Below are 9,812 nucleotides of genomic sequence, written 5' to 3' on the forward strand. Positions count from 1 at the left end.
AGAACAACTCCACGTTCGCTTTTATGAATGAAGAGCGCATTCTCATGAGGGCTAGAGGTAAAACCAAGACTGCATATGGTAGTGCTGAACTTGTCAAACCATTCACAAGGAGCTTGCTTAAATCCATAAAGTACCATGCGAAGGAGACAAACCTTATTAGAAGGACAAGGATATCCCGGAGGTGGTTTCATATAGACTTTCTTTTTCAAATCTCCATTAAGAAATGCATTCTTCACATCCATCTGACTAAGAGACCATTTTTTAACCGCGGCAATGGCAAGAAGAGCTCTAACAGATGTAAGACGAGTGACAGGGAAAAAAGTCTCTTCATAATCAATACCATACTCTTGCGTACAACCTTGTGCAACCAAGCGGGCCTTATAACGGTCAATAAAGCCATCAGAGCGAGTCTTGATCTTGTATACCCATCTACTGTCCACAACTTCCTGATCAGAAGGAGGATCAACTAGATCCCAAGTATGTGCTTTTTCAAGTGCCTGTAATTCTTCTTGCATTGCTTGTTGCCAATTTGGGTTTGAGGAGGCTTCTCTGAATGTCTTAGGTTTATATTGATGAAGAATAGTAGAAAAGCAATGGTAATCAAGAAGATGAGGAGGTGGATTCCTTACCCTAGAAGAACAAGCGGGAGGAGGAGGCATGACTGTAGGAGCAGGATCATCGTCCGGTCTGGAATCATCGGGAGATGGAGAAGTTGGAAAAACAAGAGACTGTGGAGGGTCACTCGAGATAGAATCTGTGGAATCATCACTAGGAAAAATATCAACATTGGGGTTAGTAAACAAAGGTGACTGAGTAGTAGGAATGTACTCAAAGGATGAGAATCGAGAAAACATGTGGTGCTCCCAAAAGACAACATGACGAGATATCCGAATACGTTTAGAGAGAGGATCCCAACAGCGATAACCCTTGTGTTCAGTCCCATAACCAAGAAAATAACACATACGAGCCCGAGGTTCAAGTTTACTATGTTCGTGAGGCTGAAGAAGAACAAAATATACACAACCAAAAACTCGAAGAGAACTATAATCTGGGGAGGTATGATAAAGACGCTCAAAGGGAGTAACATTACCAAGGATAGAAGAAGGGAGTCTATTGATAACATGAACAGCAGTAAGAACAGCTTCACCCCAAGTACGCTCAGGTCACGAAGAAGAAAGGAGCATTGCACGGACGAAGTCAAGAATGTGACGGTGTTTGCGTTCAGCTCTACCATTTTGTTGAGATGTACCAGGACAAGAAAACTCAGACAAAGTACCCAATTCTGCAAGAAAGGCTAAGAGTTTGGAATCACGGTATTCCATAGCATTATCACGTCGAAAAACCTTAATGACCTTTGAAAACCGAGTTTTAATCATAGTAGCAAAGTTGATATAGATCTGAGGTAACTCATGGCGAGTAGTCATCAAATAAACCCAAGTAAAATGGGAATAATCATCAATAAAAACGACAAAGTATAGAGCCCCGCCCATAGAGGCAGTGGGAGCGGGGTCCCAAACATCAGAGTGAATGAGATCAAAAGGAGAGCAAGCAAGAGATGAATTATTGTGAAAAGATAAAGCAGGTTGTTTGGTAGTTTGGCAAGAAATGCAATCAAAAGATTCATTTGGAACCTGACCTAAAACACCCTGAGAAATAAGAGGACGCAGTTTTCCTAAGGAGGTGTGGGCAAGACGCTGATGCCATAAGTGGAGGGTAGAGGGAGAAGAAGCAGCACAGAGATTTGGTACAGGAGGAATATGAAGATTCTCGAGTTCAAACAACCTTCCGACCTTACGTCCAGTCCCGATGATTTGACCCATCCGAAGATCCTGTACACGACAACCAGAAACAGAAAAAGTGACTTCAAAACCCAGATCAACAAGTTGACCAACAGAAATAAGATTGAAGTTTAATTTGAGAATATAATAAGTATCAGAAAAATTAAGAGTTGACTGGGATATAGAACCCTTGTGTGTTGCGTGCAAGAGGGAGCCATTTGCAGTATTGACAGAAGGTCCATTTGTAGTGGTAGACATGAAAGAAAAAATATTACGCAACAAAGACATGTGATTAAAGCAACCCGAGTCAAAGTACCATTTATAATTACCTGGAGGGGTGGAAAAAGCAGCAGGGGTATTACTAGAAATAGAGAAAATATGCTGAAGAAGAGATGCAATATCAGAAAGAGAGGCAAGAGATGAGTTGAGTGGACTAGGACGTGGTGGGCGAGTAGGACAGGCAGTAATTAAATGTCCCGAGAGCTTGCAGTAATGGCAGAATAGCTGTGAACAATGGTAGCTAATATGACCTTTCTGGTGGCATGTGCGACATTCAACAGAAGGACAGTCGGATAAGAGGTGCCCAGAACGGTTACAGTTTCGACAAAATTTACCCTTTCTATCGGTGGCAACAAAAACATCTGGCTCTTCCATGATAGCAGTCACAAGGATCAAAGAGAGAAGAGAAAATGACAATTTTGGAGCAGAAAATGAGAAATTGGAGTGCAGAATCGAAAAGAGCTCACAAAAAAACTTTAGAAAGGGTCTACTTGTCTGCCACATCAGCGCCACGTCAGTGCCACATCAGCAGTCTCGTCAGCAAGACAATGACACGTGGCGGCACTTGAGAGGAGGGAGAGAGACACGCTGGCAGGGAGGTGGAAGCGCGGGTCAGGCCGGGTCTCACGCGGGTCAAGCAAGGATGGCTTCGGGCGACACGTGGCAGCACCAGGAGCGTTGGATCTGAACCAAGATCAATGGTTGCTGAAAACTGGAGGCGAGGAAGGCTGACGTTGCGACACGTGGGAGTACGAGGAACGTCCGATCGGCGCCGAGATCTAACGGCTGCTGAAACTTCTGGAAGGAGAAATAACGGAGGTGGACAACGAACTTCCGGCGGTGCATGGCGGCGCGTCCGGTGGCTTAAGGCGGCGGCGTTGGAAAGCTGACGAAGAGAAGATCACAATGATGCCAAAGGTGACGGACCAAAGCGTCAGAAACAGATCGAAAAATGCGAGCAAAAGGCACGGGTGGAATTTGGAAGGAAGATCAACCTGGTCATGACAGCGTCTTTCGGCAGCGCGTGGAGGCGCGTCTGGTGGCGTATGGCGGCGGTTTTGGTTGCGTTGGAATCACGGCGACAAGATGAACAAGATGGTTACGGGGGTGACAAACCAAAGCGTCGAAAAGGAAACGAAAAAAGAGGCCAAAGAACACTTCTGGAAAAGAAAAAACAATGGGGCTATGAACTAATATTCATTGAAAAAAAAGACCTAAGCTCTGATACTGTTATAAACAAGAGACTGAAAGAGTAATCTGAAAAGTGTATTATTGAGTTGTGTTCCAAAGGTACAATATAAAAAGGGTATTTATAGGTGCTAAATGAATCAAAGTAATAAAGACATAAAATCCTACAATTAATATACAGATATACTATATAAATATAGACGATACTAATTGATCTAAATTGATTCTAATGATTCTCTAACAAGGTCAATAATTCATTTTGTTAACAGTTTTGTTAGAATAAGTATTAAAAATATATACGTTAAAAACTTTTAATAGTTTTTTAATATATTGATATAATAATTATTTTGAAAATTTGAAGTTTTTAACTTATAACAATTTTTTTGATATTTCACATCTTAATAACTTAATAAGTGTTATATATATATATATATTTTGGTAATCGAAATATTTGTTAATTAAATCCTAAAAAAATTCATGAGCAATCACTTTTTTTTTTGGGTCGGGAAGAGCAATCATAATATGGACATATTCAGTGTAGTGTTTGTTTTGAGATATTGGGACAGAGATTAGGAGGCTGAGGTTCAATATCATGTTTGTTTATTTAGAGTCTAGTACTAAAATTTCTGTCTCTGTCCCCAAAATTTCAGCATTTCAGTATCTGTAAAAAGAGGGGACACAAGAGACTGAAATTTTTAGAGACGGAGACCAAAATTTTAATAACATTTTATACCTAAAATACCCTCATTTCAATTAATTAATTCCAATTTTATCCTTTGTACAAATTAAATTAGACCTTTACTCTTGTTTCAATTTATGTTTCCTATTTTGCACCAAACAAAATACTGAGATTTTTTTCAGTCTCTGTCTCTAAATCTCAATCTCTCAGTCTCAGTCTTTAAATCTCTGTCTCTCTACCAAACGCTAACTTATAGGCCCTAACCTATCATGGATAATGTTACTCCATTCCAACACCCCATAAGGCTAGAAAAAAATATGTTTCTAACCTCGTAAGTCAATGACAAAAAAAAAGAACCTCGTAAGTCATAACTACAAGGTCTAAAAACAAAAATAAAACAGTGCAATATCTAATGTGTGTGTGCTGTGTAGGATCTGGATCTGATTAGTTCCTCGACAAAAACGCTGAGACTTAGTTGTTGTTAACAAAGACATTTGGGTTGAGTCACCCAAAAAAAAATATTTGGGTTGATCTAGTGGTTAGCTCACTAGTTCGCTTAAGCAAGTGTTGGGGATTCGAATCCCGTATTGTGCCTGCAGCAACTCATTGACTAGCGACAAACCCTTAAATGAAGCTCAGTACCGTGACGGATTAGTCCTTGACTTGTCGGGCTGAGAGATACCGTGGAAAGCAAAAAAAGAAGACATTATTTACAAATTACAAAAAAAAGACATTATTTACTAATCAAATTGAGTTGTTCTAGTGATTAGCTTACTAAATTGTTTCAATAAGTGTCAGAAGTTCGAACCCCGCCTTGTGCATGTTGCAACTTATTGGTCAGCGACAAACCTTTAAATGGATGATTAATCGTTGACCTGCCAATTTGAAGGTGTTCCTATGTAGATAGTCGTTCCAAAATATAGCTCGTCCTGCTTAACGCTTGAATTTGCTCCTTCTTGGGTTGAATGAAGTATGTGCCGACGTCTTCAAGAATAGCGACAGTGGACACTTGCAAATAAAGGCACTCCAACGCTCAAGTTAGAATAAGTTTGAGATGAAATATGTGATATTCAAAATGAATCACATACTTTGATAAGTATTAAAAGTTTTGTATTTATAGAGTGAATTCACTATGGGTAGTTGTTGATATTTGTGAAACCGTTTTGGAAATTATTTTCCTGATTTTGTGGTAAAGATCTTATTTGAATTAATCCGTTAGGAGTGGGAATCACATCCCTTTAGTATAGCATGTGCTTATGTTATATCTTCTAGGTTCCGAGTTATAGGTATGACTGGTTTTAGGTAATAGATCATAGTCCCAAACTTGACCTGCGATATTCTTTAGGTGTAGGCAGGTTGAGCTTTTTGACCTATAGCTCGGAATCGAGGCTGTGGTAGCCCCCAAGCTAAACTTACAATAAGGAAAATTGCCTAGTGTTATTTGTAACCTCAAATTGGAATGCGCTCACCTAAGAAACCTACCAGTTCCCCTGTAGATGGTTGGAGAGTTTTGTCATTTAGCTTCATTTTTTGGTATGTGGAGTAAAACAGCATATCGGCACTGCTGCCTGGGTCCATGAGAACTTTTGTACCAATGGCTTGCCGACTTGCAATGATATAACTACAGGGTCATCCCGATTTTTGTCACTTTCTTTGCAATCTGAAGAACTGAATGTGACGTTTGAAATGTCTATATGTGTGGTGTAGATTGGTTCAGAATCGGTGACTGACATCATGGTCCTATAGGTCCTTTTCCTGTCGGAATTGCTACATCCGCCACCTGCAAAACCACCAGAAATGCAGTTAATAATTCTGTGAGGTGGATTAGGGTTATCATTTTCCTTCTTCCCTTTGTCTCTGTGATTGTCGGCCGGTTTGGAATGGTGGCTGAGGTCTTCCATATTTTGTTGTTGTCCTCGGCTGTTGACATATTTGTCTAACAGGCCCTGCCGGGCTAACTTTTCAAGTAGGTCTTTTGCTATAACATAGTTATCCATGATGTATCCATATTTTTTATGAAAAGTGCAATACTTAGACTTGTCTACATATCGTTGGTCCTTATATGTCTCTGCTTTGTTTGATGGTTTGATCAGCTTTGAGTGTAGAATGTCTTTGATGGTGTCCTCTCTTTTGGTGTTGAAAGGGATGTACACATCAAATTTTGGTGTTAGTTTGAAGGATTTTTTATCGGTCTTATTATTCGGGTACTTGTTCCATTTTTCCTCATCTCTGTTAGGGTTAGGCCGCTCTACTTTCAAGATTTGTCAGAGCTCCTCAATGTCAATTCGGCTTTCGCCTTTTCTCGGAACTCAACTAGCGTCTTTGGTTTTGTCACGACTATAGTCTCTTGGAAGATTCCAGGGCAGAGTCCACTTTTCAGGGTGTGCAGGTGGACTTCCGGGTTGAGGTTGGGTATCTCCATGGTTGCTTTGGAGAACCTTGTTATATAGCCTTTGAGACTTTCGTGTTGTCCTTATTTTATAGTGCTAAGATAATCCGAATCGTGCACGTAGATTTTTGGTGCAGCAAAGTTGTTGACGAAGAGGTCGGTCAGCTCGTCAAAACTTGATACAGAACCTACAGACAAATTAGAAAACCAAATCAAGGTAGTGCCATCTAAAAAGGTAGGAAATGTTCGAAGAGTATTGGATCAGATGCACCATTCATAAAACATAATCGTGTAAAACTTGGTGACACGTATGTTAGGATCACCTATTCCTTCATAAGGTTTTACTACTGTCGTCGGAATGGTGAAATTTTTGGGCATCTAGAAGTCCATGATATCTTTTGAAAAAGGATTGGTCCTTTCCACTGTCGCCTTCATAGAAATTTGATATTATAGGCTTGGCTTCCGACATGTGCTCGTCTTGATCATCTTTGTTCTCAGTATTTTTATGTTCCTTCTTTTACTTTGGTTGTTTTGCTTCTGACATAATAGGTCGGCCATTTTTTTGTTCTCTGCTCACAGGGTCTCGTTGATGGCCAATAATTCAGCTTGAGTGGGAGGAGGAGGGGGATTACTTGGTTCGTCTGCCATAAGCCACGTCCTGCAAAAGATGGTAAACAATCGACAGAAAAAGTGATGGTGGGGTTAAATAAATTTAGGCCCATGGTTGGTGCCAAATGTTCTTGTGTAGATAGCCGGTTCCAAGGTATAGCTCGTCCTACTAAACGCTTGAACTCACTCCTTCTTGGGTTGAATGAGATATGCGTCAGCGTCTTCAAGAACGACGGCGATGGACACCTGTGCAAAGGCACTCCAACGCTCAAGTCAGAATAAATTTGAGATAAAATATGTGATATTAATATTCAGAATGAATAACATACCTGATAAGTAATAACCAGCTACAGTTTTACCAGAACCATTTGGAAAGGTTTGGTTCTGCCACGAGTAGAGTTATTTATTTGGTTTATTTTGATAGAAAGAGTTAACACTAAGGAAAGACTGCATAGACTGAAAATTATTAGTCATGGTGATAACATATGTGTTTTGTGTAAAAAAGACGTCGAATATATTCACCACTTGTTTCTGGGCTATGAGTTTACTTGGCAGGTGTAGTGTCATTGGCTATCTGACTTTGGGAGATTGTGGTCTTTTCCGACCTCACTAAAAGAACACTTTGAGAGTTGGACATGTGTTGCTAATAGGAAGGGAGAGCGCAACAAGTGACTCATATGTTTTTTTTTTCGGTTATTTGGAACGTTTGGCTAGAGAATAATGGGCGGCTTTTCAATAATAAGGAAGGGAGTACGGAAAAGGTGTTCCAGCAATCCTTAATCAGTTTTAGAGAGTGGAGTAGTTTAGATCCCTTTTGTTATTGATGGCAATGCCGGAGATGACACTAAAGATAGTTGTTTGTTTATAGTCTCTACATATTTTTTTTGTTTGTTTGTTTTTTCGCTCCCTGTTTTGTGTTAAGCTTCTTTGTTCCAAAAAAAAAAAAATTAAAAGTTTTGTATTTATAGAATAGATTCACTATGGCTAGTTGCTTATATTTGCGGAACTGATTTGGGACTTATTTTCCTGATTTTGTGGTAATTGCTCTTGATTTTATTTCAGTTGATCCATTAGGAAAGAAAATCACGTCCCTTTAGTATAGTACGTGCTTATGTTATATCTTCTAGGTTCCAAGTTATAGGTGTAACTGGTTTTATGTAACAGATCCGAAGGATATCGTGATTAAAAAAATTCACATTATTCAGTCTCCCCAAATGTTCTGAATTAGACACATTTAGAATTATCTATGTCTATGCAAAAAATTAACTAAACATATCTAAAGTTATCACTAAAATCATATAAAAAGAAAACTGAAATGTGTATTCTCTCTTTAAACTACTAATTATGCTCTAGCATGAAAGAAAAGAGGGAAACTACAAATAGAAAGTGAAGGTTTACGAGAGGGAAAAAAAAATAAAAAGAATAAAATGGAAAGTGAAGTTGAAATTTTAAACGACTATGTGAGAAAAAAAATTAAGATTTAATTCAATTTAATTAGCATTTAAAAGAGAAATATATTTTGTGGAATTTGGGTGTTAATTAACTAAAAAATTAAAAAAATAGGCATATGAAGTTAAGGCAATTGAAAGCATAATATGATAATTAAGAGAATAGACAGATATAATTAAAATTTAGATCATGATATTGTTAGTTATTTTATATTTTTCGTTGATAGAAATAGAAGAATCTTTTTCGTTAATCTTTTATTGGTTAGAACGGAAGTCTTTTTTGGTGTTTGTGGACAATTTGACAGAAAAAAACAAGCATTTAATAATTATAAAAAATTTTAAGCAAGGAAGTTCAAGTTGTAGATGTCTTGTTTGAGAAAATTAAAAGAAATACTTTATACAAATTTATTTTTGTTAGATTTGTATTCAAGAATCATGTTATCATGTTTAAAGAGCTGTTCAAAACTTGGATGGATGAAGGATTAACGGTGCGGTTTTAAAGATAACATAAGCGAGATATAAGAGAGGAGAACAAAACTACATTAAACCATATCTAAATCAAAAGAAAAGGCCAGAAGATAAACAAAAACAAAATGAGGGATGGTATGAAAGGGATGAAAGGATGCTCGTCAACTCAAGTTGTTGGGAAAGATCATTTAAACATATCCTATTGAGTGAGAAAATTTGATACATGTCTAAAAGGGTATTTTTGTCATTTTAAATAAAATATATAGAATAATAATTTTATTATATTCAAATATTTGGTCTATGATTACGGTTTTTCGGTCACTTTTTTTTAAATTAACCAAAAAATACTTATGGTTACAATTTTTAAAAAAAGAGTAACTTAAAAGGGTTTATGATCACAATTTTAGGAGGTAGCCTAAAAGTATCTATGATCACAATTTTAAAGAGTGACATAAAAAAGTCTATGGTAACGATTTTTTGGGATGACCTAAAGGGGTCTATGATCACGATTTTGAGAAGTGACATAAAAATGTCTATGGTCACGATTTTTCAAAAAAGGGTGACTTAAAAGAGTCTATAGTAATGGTTTTGGAGCGTGATCTAAAAGAGTCTATAGTCATAATTTTTCAGAACAACTTAGAATGGTCTATGTCATGGTTTTACAAAAAGGTGATTTAAAATGCGTCTATAGTCACGATTTTGGAGGGTGACCTAAAGGTATCTATAGTCACGGTTTTGCAGAGTGACCTAAAAAGATTTATAGTCACAGTTTTACAAAAGGGTGACCTAAAAAGGGGTTTATGATCACGATTTTGGGGGTGATCTAAAAGGGTTTTTGGTTACAGTTTTGAGCAGTGGCCTAAAAATGTCCATGGTCACAGTTTTGAAAGGTGGCTTGAATATGATCACGATTTTGGAAGGTAACTTAACGGTATCTATGGTCACGGTTTTGCAAAGTGACCTAAAAGGATCAA

This window comes from Arachis hypogaea, chromosome 7 (genome assembly GCF_003086295.3).
Source record: "Arachis hypogaea cultivar Tifrunner chromosome 7, arahy.Tifrunner.gnm2.J5K5, whole genome shotgun sequence".
NCBI lineage: Eukaryota > Viridiplantae > Streptophyta > Magnoliopsida > Fabales > Fabaceae > Arachis > Arachis hypogaea.